This window comes from Pristiophorus japonicus, chromosome 1, assembly GCF_044704955.1.
Source record: "Pristiophorus japonicus isolate sPriJap1 chromosome 1, sPriJap1.hap1, whole genome shotgun sequence".
Lineage (NCBI taxonomy): Eukaryota > Metazoa > Chordata > Chondrichthyes > Pristiophoridae > Pristiophorus > Pristiophorus japonicus.
Window position 1 is genome coordinate 77881065 of NC_091977.1, and position 16284 is coordinate 77897348.

Here is a 16284-nt window from a genome sequence, read left to right on the forward strand (position 1 = left end):
CTTATCCTGAGACTATGCGCCCTAATTCTCAATTCTCTAGCCAGGGGAAACAACCTTTCAGCATCTACCCTGTCAATCCCCCTCAAAATCTTCCATGGTTCAGTGAGATCACCTCTCATTCTTCTAAAACTCCAGAGATCTACTCAATCTCTCCTCATAGGACAACTGGTCGGTGCCACTGACAGCTTCGCTGAGCAATGTGGCCGCCCTTACAGGGGAGGACGCACCGCCGCAGCCACCATTTTCTTTTAATTGTCAGCAGACTCTGCAGTTGGCCGACAATGGCAGCTGCGGTTTTGGCCAGGCCGCCAACAGGCAGCCCAGCACCCCCTCTTGGGTGCCAGGTCATTGGCCCGGTCGAATCCGTCCTGATGGTCCAGTAGGTGCCACAGAGGCCTCACTAGGACTCACAGCATCTCTCCCCTTTAACTGAAGGGAAGGGAACTTGCTACGATTCAGCACGACGCAGCACGTCTGCATCGCGCTAACGTAATTTTCCGCGATGCTGACGTAGTTGACATAGTCAGCGTGACAGTGATGGACATCGGCCTGCTCCTGACCCGAACCCACCCCAACACTGCCTCAAATTGCGCTCTAAAGTGCAGGGAGGTGGTGTCACAGTTAAAGAGTTGAATATTTTGTCTCTTCCCTCCATCTCCCGCTGGGTGCTATTAATTCGAATAAGTTGAATTATCCACCCGAAATAAGGCGGAGGGCAATTTCCCCCCCTCCTTACTCTTGTACTCCAACCTCCTTGCTATAAAGGCCAACATGCAATTTGCTTTGCGAATTGTTTGCTGTACCTGCATGCTAACTTTCTGTATTTCCTGCATCTCTCTGAATACCAACTTTTAAGATTTTCACCATTTAAAATATATTCTAGTGTCCAAATTGCCTCCTTTTGCGCCACCAGTTAACGGCTCTGGGGGGCGCTAATGGGGTGCGAAACACATTTCGCCCATGGTGGGGCGCTGCCGGCTCCCAGGAAATTGTTCTGGAGTTAGCGGAGGCGCTGTCATGGCAGCGCCGCGCCGAGCGGGTAGTGTCCCGGGCTGCCGCGCAGTCAATGATGACATGATCGCCATGCACAGCGACCCCTTAGCGGCGCACGTCGACCCCTTTCCGCCCTGGGGCAGATATTGTGACAGGCCCCATGAGGCTGGTGCAAGCGGGTGTCAGCAACAGCTTCACGGGTCACGAAGCGGCTGGAAATCCGCTCGCTGGGCAGAAGTTAAAAGGGAGGTCAAAAGCGCCCCGCACCATCATCTTGGCATCTTTGCCAACTCTCTGGTCAGCTCCAATACTTATACCCTAGCGTGGTCTGACTGTTTTGGGTGCAGGGCTGCAGCCCCAGTACCACGGTGCCTTGGTGGCCTAATGGAGGCCATCAGAGGCCTTGCAGAGTGCGCAGCGGCCCTTCCCTTTAAGCGAAGGTGAGGGACGTTGAAACGCACCAGCGCTACGCAGAGCATCCACGTAGTGCTCCCGATCGTGCCCCGATGGCGCTGCTTTGCCTGCCCCTTCAGGAATTGGAGCGTGTGAGATTGAGCTCCATTTCCTCTGAGGGTCAGTAAAGCTAATTCAGTGTCTGCGGCGAGTCATCCGCGCTGGGTGTAGGAAGTACCGCCCCGAGTAGGTTACTGCCCCCAATCGGGGTGCAGCACAATTTCACCCCTCTGTTTTTCTATTCTTCCTATCAAAGTGAATAACCTTACATTTCCTCACATTATACTCCATCTGCCACCTTATTGCTTACTCACTTAACCAGTGCAGGTATATCCCTTTGCAAGTCTTTGTGTCCTCCTCACAGCTTACTTCCCTACCTAGCTGTGTATCGACAGCAAACTTAGATAGAAACATAGAAACATAGAAAATAGGTGCAGCAGTAGGCCATTCGGCCCTTCGAGCCTGCACCGCCATTCAATAAGATCATGGCTGATCATTCCCTCAGTACCGCTTCCTGTTTTCTCTCCATACCCCTTGGTCCCCATAGCCGTAAGGGTCATATCTAATTCCCTCTTGAATATATCCAATGAACTGGCATCAACAACTCTCTGTGGAAGGGAATTCCACAGGTTAACAACTCTCTGAGTGAAGAAGTTTCTCCTCATCTCAGTCATAAATGGCCTACCCCTTATCCTAAGACTATGTCCCCTGGTTCGGGACTTCCCCAACATCGGGAACATTCTTCCCACATCTAACCTGTCCAGTCCCGTCAGAATCTTACATGTTTCTATGAGATCCCCTCTCATCCTTCTAAACTCCAGTGAATAAAGGCCCAGTTGATCCAGTCTCTCCTCATATGACAGTCCAGCTATCCCTGGAATTAGTCTGGTGAACCTTCGCTGCACTCCCTCAATAGCAAGAACGTCCTTCCTCAGATTAGGAGACCAAAACTGAACACAATATTCCAGGTGAGGCCTCACTAAGGCCCTGTACAACTGCAGTAAGACCTCCCTGTTCCTATACTCAAATCCTCTAGCTATGAAGGCCAACATACCATTTGCCTTCTTCACCGCCTGTTGTACCTGCATGCCAACCTTCAATGACTGATGAACCATGACACCCAGGTCTCGTTGTACCTCCCCTTTTCCTAATCTGCTGCCATTCAGATAATATTCTGCCTTCGTGTTTTTGCCCCCAAAATGGATAATCTCACATTTATCCACATTATACTGCATCTGCCATGCATTTGCCCACTCACCTAACCTGTCCAAGTCACCCTGCAGCCTCTTAGCATCCCCCTCACAGCTCACACCGCCACCCAGTTTAGTGTCATCTGCAAACTTGGAGATATTACACTCAATTCCTTCATCCAAATCGTTAATGTATATTGTAAAGAGCTGGGGTCCCAGCACTGAACCCTGCGGCACTCCACTAGTCACTGCCTGCCATTCTGAAAAGGACCTATTTATCCCGACTCTCTGCTTCCTATCTGCCAACCAGTTCTCTATCCACGTCAGTACATTACCCCCAATACCATGCGCTTTGACTTTGCACACCAATCTCTTGTGCGGGACCTTGTCAAAAGCCTTTTGAAAGTTCAAATACACCACATCCACTGGTTCTCCCTTGTCCACTCTGCTAGTGACATCCTCAAAAAATTCCAGAAGATTCGTCAAGCATTACAGTCGGTTCCTTCTTCTAAGGCTTTTTTCCTTTGGTTGACAAGTCTCGTTTGTCTGAATATTTTACAGGGAACTGTCTGTTTTCAGCAGACCGGCAAGAACTGAACCAAACAAAATCAGATCTTACTGTGATATTTTAAACTTAGATTGTTGTTAAACAAAGAGAGAAATTGTGGGAAGGATGAGAACATGGGTCGATGGTTGCGGCCTGTAGTGCACATGTGTAGATTGACCAGTGTGTGTACTGATGTCGCACTGATTGGACCAGTGTGAGGAGTATGGGAACTGAGCTCTGAAATGGAGGTCTCCTTCAGTACAATTCAAAATAAAAGCTTTGGAAATCACTCCTATTCAGTGCAATTGCATCCACACTATAAACTTCTGGTTTATCCCATCCGTTAATCGCTGCACAGAATTAATGGCCGTGGCCAGTGTGTCAGTTTCGGATCTTGTTGTGCTTCCTTTCCTGTCAGAAAGCTTCTTCCACTTCAGGAGGGTCAGTAAGAAGGGGACACCGAATTAAGATAATTGACAAAAGAACCAGATGAAGACGAAGAGATTTATGATGATCTAGAATGCACTGCCTTACAGGGTGGTGGAAGCAGAGTCAACAGTAACATTCAAAAGGGAATTTGATAAAAACTTGAAACGGAGAAATTTTCAGAGCAATGAAGACTAATAACTTTCAAAAGGCCGCCACAGACACAATGGGCTGAATGGCCTACTTCTGTGCTGTATGATTCAATGATTCGAGAAGTCATACGATATAGTTCATATTGATGTGAAACACAGTCAGTTTCATATCACCACAATTTAGGTGTGAAGTCACATGATACGCATTTGGACACGAGACATGGGGCCAACTCCAGGAGGTATTCTTGCACTGTTTCAATTTCATACCTGTATAATATAACAGCCCCCTGTCCAAAGGCAAGTTTAAATGTTGGCAACTAGTTCATTTAAACCTGATGTTGAATCTTTTGATTGTTAGGAAGAGAGAAGGTGAGACATTGTCGAGTATTGTGAATGAATCCAAACATGTAGGATCAGATCCCACTTTTTTACGATAGACTGGTTAACCAGCTCTGAAACTAGATCAGGTATGTGTAGTATAACATCCTTAATTACTTGACTATTTCTCCCCCCAGACATAATAGCCCCAATTGTAACTACAGAGTGAATATTTGAACTCGGCTTTTCTGTCTCCTTCTGTGCATGCACGCATTGGACTCCGCCCCCTTTTTGAGCATGGGCCCTCGATTCGGTCGCGCATGCACAGTGCGACGTATGAGGAAGCTGGAAGTCGATAGTGGAGCCATGAGCCACGTAGAGCAGTCAGCTGCCGCTGGAGCTGCTTTTCATTTGTTGATTATGTATAACATTTTTGCTTCCTTCTGTGAGAGAAAAAACATCAGAGGTAGTGGGGAGAGAGAGCGATGGGGGGGGGGGTGAGTGAGAGAGATGGGGGAGAGAAATTGTGTATGGTTGTGTGGGGTGGGAAGGGGGAAGAGACTCAAGGGGAGAGAGAGAGAGACAGTGGGGATGGAGAGAGAGAGAGACTGTGGGCAGAGAGAGAGACTGGGGGTGAGAGAGAGAGAGAGACTGAGGAAGAGAGAGAGAGACTTGGGGGGGAAAGTGAGAGAGATGCGAGGGAGAAAGACTGTAGATGGGTGAGAGGGAGAGCGTGAGAGAGAGATTTGGGGTGGGAGTGAGAGAGGGTGGGGTGGGGGGAGAGTGAGAGAGAGACTGGGGGGGGAGAGAGAGACTGTCGTGGGGGGGAAAGAGAGAGTGAGAGAGACTGGGGAGGAGAGAGAGAGAGAGACTGGGGGAGAGTCAGAGAGACTGGGGGAGAGAGAGAGAGAGAGACTGTGGGGGGGATTCAGACTGGGGGGAGCGAAATAGAAACTGTGGGGGGCTGGGGGGTTGGAGAGTGAGAGAGACTGGGGAGGAGAGTAAGAGAGAGACTGTGGTGAGAGGGAGGAGAGTGAGAGACTGTGGGAGGGTGGGGGTGAGAGTGAGAAAGATTGGGAGAGAGTGAGAGAGAGAGAGACTATGGGCAGGAGAGAGAGAGAAACTGGGGAGAGAGAGAGACTGGGGGAGAGAGAGGGAAAGCAGGAGAGGGGATCAAAGGGGAGAGAGGGAACTCAGGGAAGACAGATCCCGTTCTCCCAACCCCCTTCACACCCACATCCTGTTTCTCGGAAAGCTCGGTGTGTGACAAGGGACATCATTGGAGTAGATGAAATTAGGAAGTCATGACATCTATCCACTTCATACTCAATAAATCTGTTAACAATTCGTGACCCACACACAATGCCCCATCTATGGTGGGGCGGGGGTGCGGAGGGGGCATGATCAGGAACTCGGGCTGCGATGGGGTCAGGAATTTGGGCTGAAGGTGTCAGGATCTTGGGTTGGGATGGGGGTTAAGGAACTTCGGCTGGGGAAGGCCTAAACTTCAACTAATGGGACATGAACTTAGCCTGGGGGGTCAGGAATTTGGGCTGTGGTTGTAAGGATCTTCGACTATGGGAGGCATGAACTTACGCTGGGGGGGGGGCATGAACTTGGCCTGTAAGGGGGGCGGGGTAAGGAACTTCAACTGGGGAAGGCATGACCTGGGCTGGGGGCAGTCAGGAACTTGGGCTGGGGTTGTCAGGAACTTACGCTGGGATAGGAGAGCTCTATCCTGTATGGGGTCTAAAGTCAGAATAACTCAAATTACACTTTGCAAAGTCACTCAGACTTGGGCTGGGCGGTTCAAATTATGCACGCCAGAGAAACTTATTCTCCAAGGGGACCAATCAGCAATCAGGTCATGTGAGCGTGGAGAGCCTATCAGAGCATTTTCTAGTGCAAATAGCTACATCCTTTTAACTACGCCTACCTGGCAGAAATCAGAGGAGGGGTCTGTTAGTTAAAGTGATAGCAGGCACTTACTCCCATGGATCCCACTGTCTTCCCGCTATGCCCCAATCTTAACCTGCACTTTTGAGCAGACAAACTGGATACCCACAGGAAGGAAGCGGGGTCCTTCTTCAAATATGCAGATCTGCAATATTAGTTAAAGGCCTGAGCCAGGAAACAGTGACAGCTTCCCCATAAGGCCAGACCTGGCAGAAGGTGAATCGTGAGCCACAAGGGGCCCATGCATGTAAGCTTAAAAAATGTCACTTTAGGTTTCCTTGTGGGCCAGAAGGAGCAAAAGTGCTCCTCTTGGACTCACTAGGAAACCTTGGGCCTCCCTTTCCCCGGACTCCCCCCCCCTCCACCCCCCACATACGCCCCCCCGCCCCCCGCGCCCCACACACGCCCCCCCCCCCCATGCTTCCTAATCTTCTCCAGAGGCCACCCCCTGCAGCTGACTGGCAGGGACCGTTCTCACAGGTCCCCAGCTGCGGCCTCCTGCCGTCAAATTCCTGCTCCCGCCCAGCGGCCAGGTAATGGATCTGGCCAGGTCCAGGCGGGATTCAGGGAAAATGTATGGAAATGAGGCCCGTCCATTAAGATCCACATCCCTGGACTTCCCAGGTTCTCCGCCCACTTTGGTGCTCGAGTGCACCGTACCGCCGCCCCAGGGACGATGAGTTCCCAGTTCCCAAATCTGCAATAACTCCAAAGCATTGTTCTTTCTGCAGTTTTATATAATCCAGGCACTCGCGACAGCATCTAACTGAAACGTTTAAAAACAAAAAGTTGGAGTTTTCTCACAACAAGGAATGTTGTCAGTCTATTGACAAACTTGGTCAAACCATCGTGTACCCTGAACTATTTCTTTAACCACATCACTCTATCTATTGATTGCAAAATGTTGACGAGTATGCAGGACATCCAGGTTTCAAACCCTGAATCGCAGCATCAGGCTTCAAAGCTGCCGAAAGCAGCTTTAGTGTCTACAAAACTATTATGGGAAGACTTAGAAAAATATTGGGAATCAGTCACAAACTCATATTGTAATGCAAGAATACTTTCAGTCTACCAAATATATGGGTACCCATGATACAAAAGGCATGACATTTGTTTTAAGGATTATATTCTGTGGAAAAGATTGAGGTGGTATTTGCTTGAATAAAAAAAAGTACTGAGAGAAGAATAAATCAAACAGTGTCTATGGCTTTTCAGGAAAATGTTTTAAATTTTATCTGCTGTTCATCTATTTACTGACACTTTTGTTGCAGAAGTTTTAAAGGCACAAATCTATATGCTGCAGGGACATTGTGTGCTTTCTTCAAATAAATGTGAAGGTCAATGCTATTGTGTAGCAGGCACAGGCAAAGGAAACCAAAATTTACAATGTCAACAACAGGCAAAAAAAAGGTCACCTTCTATACAGTTCTGAAAAAATTGAGGTTAGATCAGACAAAATTATCATTTTCCTGTTGTGTTCCTGGCTCTGATGGGATACCAAATATCATCTGACCTCTCTGCCACCCATGCCTTGTTCTGATAGCAATGTCTGACCTTTGACACACAATTAAAATGGGGAACAAGTTTTGTCATGGGTCAATATGCATTTTTTTTTGGTAAAATTGAGCCGTGGAAATAGATTCAGAGAAGTTTATTGGTACCATCATTGTAATTTATGTGTGATGTAGGGATTGCAGTTTTTGCTTTTATGGGAGGCCTGTTCTTTTCTTTCTCAGTTGTCCAATAATTCTTCAAAATGAAAGTGCTCTACAACATCTTTGTCAGCACTGAAGGTGCATACACTGGATTTAGGATTCTAAATGCACCTTAATTATTCAGCTTCTTTGTTCTCACCCACCACAACTCAATTACCCTGCCCATACAAACTTGATCCAGGAGCAAGCGAAGCAGGGCATTTTGCAGAGTAATGACAAACAACGGATCAATATGAACATACATCTCAGAAGAAAGAAAAAGAAATGCCTGTTCATCAACAATTATATCTTCTGGCATGAAATGAAATTAAGCTTAGGCAAACAACTGATTAATAAAAGATGGGTTACTTGTAAATCAATGGAGAGGTGTCAAGTCTTAGAATGGGTTTTGGGATTTATTTTGATGGAAGAATTGCAATCACACCATATTTACAACTGAAATAGGGGTAATAGTAATTGAGTGTTCTGCTTAATATACGTAGATAAATGAAAAGTTCACTTGAAGTGTATGGCATAAATAGATGAAAGGAACAGACAATTTAATTTACCTCACCATTGTGTCTCTTTTTCATGGGACTTTCTCTGACTAATTTAGTGATAAAACTGATCATGCTAAAGCAGTAAAATTCAATGCAATATAAATTATCTTTGACAATGAATGATGCATTTTAATTAATGTCCTGCAAATGGACCTTCCTACATCTGTTTCTCACATATATAATTTATCTATTAAAGTTTTATTAGCCCTTTTCAATTTCAGATCAAATTCAAAACATTCAGTGATACTTGTGTACTCTAAAAGAAAGAAAGACTTGGATTTATGTCTGTCACAACCACCGGACATCTCAAAGAGCTTTACATCCAATTAAGTACTTTTGGAGTGTAATCACTGTTGTAAAGTGAGAAACACGGCACAAGCAAGCTCCCACAAACAGCAATGTGATAATTGTTATATATGTAAATCTGTAAATAACTTGTTTAACCACCAGAGAGCTCATCCCCTGGAATCCCAAGGGATCCCACAATCCCTTGGGAGCACCTTAACATAAGGAGGCCTCACAGGCTGCAGAGGCACTCTGGAGACAAAGGACTACGGTCACACATTACTTTAAGCTTACAATATCTGGTCAGACTCTTTATTCAAGACATAACAACTGGCGACAAGATACAGATGACGAACCACACCACAATAATGCAAAGAACCATGGGCATCCTGGAGAAATTTTCGGAGGGAGATGATTGGGAAACCTTCGTGGAGCGACTCGACCAATACTTCGTAGCCAACAAGCTGGAAGGAGAAGCGAACACTGCCAAACGAAGGGCAATCCTCCTCATCATTTGCGAGGCACCAACGTATGGCCTCATGAAAAATCTGCTCGCTCCAGCGAAACCCACAGAGCAGTCGTACAATGATTTGTGCACACTGGTCCAAGAGCATTTGAACCCGAAGGAAAGCGTTCTGATGGTGAGGTACCGGTTCTACACGTACAAGAGGTCTGAAGGCCAGGAAGTGGCGAGCTACGTCGCCGAGCTAAGGCGCCTTGCAGGACATTGCGAATTTGAAGGACACTTGGAGCACATGCTCAGGGACTTCTTTGTATTTGGCATTGGCCATGAAGTAATACTTCACAAACTTTTGACTGTAGAGACCCCAACCTTGAGTAAAGCCATAGCGATAGCCCAGGTGTTCATCGCCACCAGTGACAATACCAAACAAATCTCTCAGCACACGAGTGCTGCTACAAGTACTGTGAACAAAGTAACGTTGTTTTTGAATTGTAACGTACAGGGCAGGACTCACATGCCTGCAGCTGCATGTACTCTGATGTCTCAGAGTCCACCATCAAGGGTGGAGAATGCTATACCATTAACACCTTGTTGGCGCTGTGGAGGTGATCATCATTTCCATTCAAGCCGCTTCAAAAGATACGTTTGCAAGGGCTGTGGAACAATGGGACATCTCCAACATATATGCAGGCGAGCTGAAAACCCTGCTAATCCTGCAAACCACCATGTTGCAGAGGAGGACAGATCCACGGTGGATCACGATGAACCAGAGCCTCAGATTGAGGAGGCAGAGGTATATGGTAATAGAAGCATTCAAGAGTGAGGAATCACTTGTTACTGCCCGACAGATTAGAACCTGGATGAGCCAGGACCCCTTACTGTCCTTAGTATAAAAATTGTGTGCTCCATGAGAGTTGGTCTAATGTCCCATTAGAGATGCAGGAAGAAATAAAGCCATACCAGCGGCACTGAAATGAAATGTCCATACAGGCAGACTGCCTCCTATGGGGTAATCGGGTAGTGGTGCCAAAAAAGGGCAGGGATACTTTCATTAGTGACCTCCACAGTACCCACCCAGGCATCGTAATGATGAAAGCGATAGCCAGATCCCACGTGTGGTGGCCCGGTATTGATGCAGACTTAGAGTGCTACGTGCACAAATATAACATGTCCACAGTTAAGCAATGCACCCAGGGAGGCGCCACTAAGTTTATGGTCCTGGCCCTCCAAACCGTGGTCCAGGGTCCATGTCGACTATGTAGGCCCATTCTTGGGAAAAATGTTCCTTGTGGTTGTAGATGCGTACTCCAAATGGATTGAATGTGAGATAATGTCGGCAAGCACGTCCGCTGCCACCATTGAAAGCCTGCGGGCCATGTTTGCCATGCACGGCCTGCCTGATGTCCTTGTGAGTGACAATGGGCCGTGCTTCACCAGTGCCGAGTTCAAAGAGTTCATGACCTGCAATGGGATCAAACATGTCACATCTGGCCCGTTTAAACCAGCGTCCAATGGTCAGGCAGAGCGAGCAGAGCTTGAAGAGGGTAACTGAAGGCTCACTGCAGACTCACCTATCCCGAGTCCTGCTTAATTACTGCACAAGACCCCACTCGCTCACTGGGGTTCCCCCCGCTGAACTGCTCATGAAAAGGGCACTTAAGACAAGGCTCTCGTTAGTCCACCTTGATCTACACGAACAGGTAGAGAGTAGGCGGCTTCAACAGAATACAAATCATGATTGCACAAATGTGTCATGTGAAATTGAGATTAATGATCCTGTATTTGTGTTGAACTATGGACAATGTCCCAAATGGCTTCCCGGCACTGTCGTGGCCAAAGTGTAGAGCAGGGTGTTTCTGATCAAACTTTCAAATGGACTCACCTGCAGAAAACACTTGGACCAAACCAAACTCAGATTCACGGACTATCCAGAACAACCCACAATAGACTCTACCTTTTTCGACCCCCCAACACACACACACAGGAGGCAATCGACCCAGCGGTTGACCACGAAGCAGAACCCATCACCTGCAGCAGTCCAGCAGGACTCACCACACCCAGCAGCCCAGCAAGGCCAGCTGTGCAGCAGCCCAGCGAGGGACCAACAAATGACTCACCAAAACCAGCATTTGCACTGAGACGATCAACCAGGGAAAGAAAGGCCCCAGATCGACTTACATTGTAAATAGTTACACTATTGACTTTGGGGGGGGGAGTGTTGTTATATATGTAAACCTGTAAATACCTTGTTTAACCACCAGAGGGCTCATCCCCTGGAGTTCCAAGGGATCCCACAATCTCTTGGGAGCACTTGTACATAAGGAGGCCTCACAGGCTAGAGAGGCACTCTGGAGACCTGTAATAAAGGACTACAGTCACACATTACTTTAAGCTTACAATATCTGGTCAGATTCTTTATTCAAGACATAACAACAATGACCAGTTAATCTGTTTTTTTGATTGAGGGATAAATATTGCTAGGACACCAGGGGTAACTCCCCAGCTCTTCTTCGAAATAGTGCCATGGGATATTTTACGTACATTTGAGAGAGCAGACAGGGTCATGGTTTAACTTCTCATCTGAAAGACGGCACCTCCGACTGTGCAGTGCTCACTCAGTACTGCACTGGGGAGTTAGCCTAGATTTTTTTGTACTCAACTCCCTGGGGTGGGACTTGAACCCACAATATCCTGACGCGGAGGCGAGAGTGCTACCCACTGAGCCACACCTGACACTCTAATTTAGAGATGCAGGATAAACTGCACATGTATAATATTAGGACCGTTAAGAAACAAAAGGATTTGCATTTACATAGCACCTTTCACTACCTCAGGATTTCACAAAGCATTTTATAAGCAATTAAGTACTTTTGAAGTATAGTTACTGTTGTAATGTAGGGAAATGCAACAGCCAATTTAAGAACAGCAGAGTGCTCCCCCCGGATTGCCCCCGGGGCTCGGAGTGCGCAATGGGCTTAGCGTACAAAGCGCGATCGGTGCAGCGGCATGACACATGCACGCAATGACGTCGTCGCCATGCCGCCGACCCCTTATAGCCCTGCATTGACTCCTTTGTGTCCCCGCGGGGGAAATTGCAACCCGCGTGAGCGAGGTTGATGAGGAGCGATGCCACCGACAGCTTCTCGGTGTGAGAATCTGCGATGGCTGTGGTGCCTCGGCCACCCTTAAACGGGAGGTGGTGCCGCGGTGGCCGACATCTTTTTTGTGACCTCTGACTTTTGAATCAGCCCGACAATGGTGGCTGCTGGTTCTGCCAGGCCGCCATCATGCAGCCTGGCAGCCCCTCTTGGGTTCCGGGCCGCTGGCCTGGCCAAGACCCTCCCCAGTGGCCCAGTGGGCCGCACTGAGGTTGCTGCACAGATCGCAGCGGCCCACCCCTTTAAGAGAAGGGGAGGGACATTGCGACACGGCAGCAAGATGCACCACGTTAACGTCACGCTGATGTGTGGAGCACAACGCTGAGCGTCGCGTGCCAGTGCGAGCACCTCACGAGTGGCGTAACAATGCACGGTTACAACAAGGAGCATTTTTTTTCTTTAAAGGGGCCAATTCCGCACGGGACGGCTCTTCCTGCGCCGGTCCAAAAAATACATCGAGGTCAATTTGACTGTCCCAAACCCAGTGCCGGGCAATTTCGGCCCGAAGTATGTTTTAGTGATGTTAGTTGAGGGAACTTCAGCAGATTATTGGTGAAAACCTCAGAACAATGGAGTAAACGGTCACTTATGTAATTTCTCCAGGGTTTCTGCTGATGCTTTGATGGGAGATTGGGAGACTCCCATAGAAATTCTACCCAACTGTACAAGCCGTAATAGGAGAATTACCGCAGGAAGACATTTGTGAGCCAAATCACTTGGGGCAGTTTTGACTTTGGGTGATAGTGTAAAATGGGCAATATCGATTCAGCAACCTGTTTTACACCTCTCACAAATTTAATTTCTATTGACTTTTACATGGCCTAAGATAGTTTCATTTATGTCAGACATTGAAGGCTCTCATTAATCTGGTTGAGTCCAAACCGAATGACATCCATTACTTCTGCCAAATTTTCCCTCAGTGGTAGTTGCAATCCTGCTCCAATCTTCGCCAAACCTACCTGGGGAACTTTGTGAACAATTGGTCTGCTGGAATCAGATCAAAGTGCAGTTTTGCTGTAATGTTGCTACATCAGTGAGTCACTGAGAATTGTACTGCAGCCATATGTTGGCTAACAATCTCTGGCCCCGATAACAACTGTGAGGTGGGAAGAGATTGGTGGGGGAGGGTTTCAGGATGGGAAACCCGGAAGTCTGGGTTTCCCGCAGTACCTGCTGAATATAACAGTAGATCTGTTTTAAATGTTTTCAACAGACTTCCTGCCCAAAAGCCAGCGAGATTAACAGAATTGGACGGGATAACAGCCGGTGAGCGACCGGGGTCTTTGTTTTTTGGATTGCGGAGGTCAGGAACGTTCGAGTTCTTCAGGGTTTGGATTGGGGTTGTTCGTGGAGAGATGGGGCCTTCCGGGTTTGGATCGCATGGGTCCGATTGTGGAGAGGGCGTAGGACTATCATGGGAGTCCAATCGCAGGGGTCCGATCATGGGAGCTAAACAGGTTTGCTTGGTGGGCCGTGGGAAACGCTCCTGCTCCTCGTGGCCCACAAACAATGCAATTAAGGCTCTTACCTGATGGATCTGGACCTTCCTACTTTCTATCATCCACTGGGATTCCCAAGGTCTGGGAACTAAAAAAATAAAAGTAAAGTTAAAATAGAGGCACGCAGTCTCCGTAAAATCATTTAGTGACCGACCTGCCTCCAAGGTGCAGGTTGGCCACGTGCCCCCAAACCCGGCACCATTTAAAACGGGAAGTGGAGTTGGGTTGGGGTGGGCTTCCCATTTTATCATTTTAAACCTTTCCATCTGCCTCGGGGGATTGAAATGGCCCCTCTGTACCATGAATTTCAATGCAAACATTTTGTTGTCCAGTGTGTTGTCTAATATGCATCTCAGGAACAGACCCTTAGAGATTGTTCAATTTCTGACACTGTGGGGGTACTTTCCAGCCCTACAACCTGGAAATAATCTAGCAGAACAGATTGCCCGCCCATTGTAGAACCCGCTCAATTTTCATCCTATGGAATGAAAACCAGGTGGGTTCTACAACAAGAAGTAATTCACTCCCCAGGTGGTGAAGATGAAAGTGACCGCCAGAGTGTTGACATTCCAGTTGGTGAATGCTTAGTATGCTTTTCCAGTGTACATTATTTAAATACAGGCATTAACCCATTAAAATGATCTAGTGTGATACATATACTCTTCTGCTGCTTCAGCACATGTGCCTTCAAGATGAGCCGACTGATATTTTCACCTACCTTGCCTTTACAATGCCTGCATCCTTCAATTCTCCTTCTTGTTAATTGGTGTATTTGTTTTATACTAGATGACAGGCCATTTGATTGTGATAGGTCATACTATGAAGGTGCAGTTGTTTGAATCTCTGAGCTAGTGTAAGCTGAATATGGTGCTTGTTCTATCTATTGGGTGCAGTCATTTCAGATACAGGGATCGGGCAGGAAAGTGGAGTTGAGGTCGAAGATCAGACATAAGCTTATTGAATGGCGGAGCAGGCTCGAAGGGCCGTATGGCCTGCTCCTAATTCTTATGTTTCTTATGTTTATTCGATGGTCCAAGTAAGGAGCATAGGCAGGCATAGCACTCCATGCAAATGTATATATTGTTATCCCATTGGAGTGACAAATTGGCTGTTGTGGTTTAAGCTTATATCACAGCAGCTGATTTGCTGCTTCAGGATGTTAAACCAGTTGATGATTGCTGATCTGCTCTCTGATGTTCTTCTCACTGCTGGTCTTGGCTGCAGCTTGTACTTGCTGTTGTTGCCTCAATCCAGAGCAAACACAGTGTTGTGCATAGCAAGTAGGATTTGACAATGTTGAAATTGTTTTTACTAGATCAGCAATTCTCCCATTCTCCATCAGAATCATGTAAAAGCTGGAGCCAGGGCCAGCAGTGAGAAGAGTATAATAGTGGCAGAGCCCCTCTCTTTGAACTGGGAGGGAGACACTGTAGAGTACTTCTGTGAACCGAGTATATTGCTAACTGTATTTGTTATTCTTGTTTGCTGCTGAGTGCAATGTTCTCCTTGACGAATTTCTTCACGTTGCTAAATCTTAGTCTTGCACTTATTTCTGGAGATTATATTCAACAGCCAAAGAAATTCTTCCAAGGTCTCTATACCGACCCGAGAAGGATGCACTCAGTTCTATTTTCTCTTCCACCACCAGATCAATGAATCGGGACACTTTTTTGAATTTTGTTGTTAGATGCCCCATCTTCTGATCACTGCAATCTGCCCAAAGTGCTTTAATGCCTGACACACAGAAAATATGGCATTTTGTTTTTAATCCTTAAAACAATATTGATGATGAGTCAGTTTTCAAATGGGTTCCAGTGCTCTTTAGTGTAAATATCATTTGCAATGGATTGACACCAGCAGCATATTTGTAAATTGAAACTACAACAATTCCCAAGCGGTATATAGAAATCTCTTTGTCATCACTCTGAGTTCCTCGCCGATCTGGTGCACTACACTTTAAAGTGACATTTTCAAAAGTGATTTTCATGCATAACTCACAGAGAGACAAGCAAATTGGCATAATCCAGCTTCTCAGTCTTCTAAAGTAGTCACAAGCATGATTGAAAAATTAAATTTCAAAGATAAATAATATTCTCTATCCACGCTGTTCCCAATCTGTAGTGAAATCTTCCACACAGTGTTATAATATAACTTATACTGTTCTGACTTTATTGAGTGGCTTTGGTGATTTCCCCACAGTGTCTTAGAATTGTCATCTGTGACAAGAGTGATCATAGCATGTTTTGTGACATCAACAACAGGGAAGAGAACAAACCACCTGCACTAGAGAGATGCTCTTTTTAGCACGGACAGTGGCACGTCATGGCAGTAAGAGTAGTCAGAATTGGAAGTATCAGATCAGACTAATGATTGTTATCAGTTGGATTAAATTGCAACTGGCCAACAATTTGATGCCGCTAAAATGGAGTTAGAGGATCAATCAGGAATAGCGAATGGTGGGGCAGGAAATATGCAAAGTTTTTTGCCCTGATTTAAGTGATGATTTTATTGCTGAACCAAATCAATAAAAATACTTTTAACAACAAGGGTGCCTTGTAATTATACAACTATCTGACTATGAAATGACAAT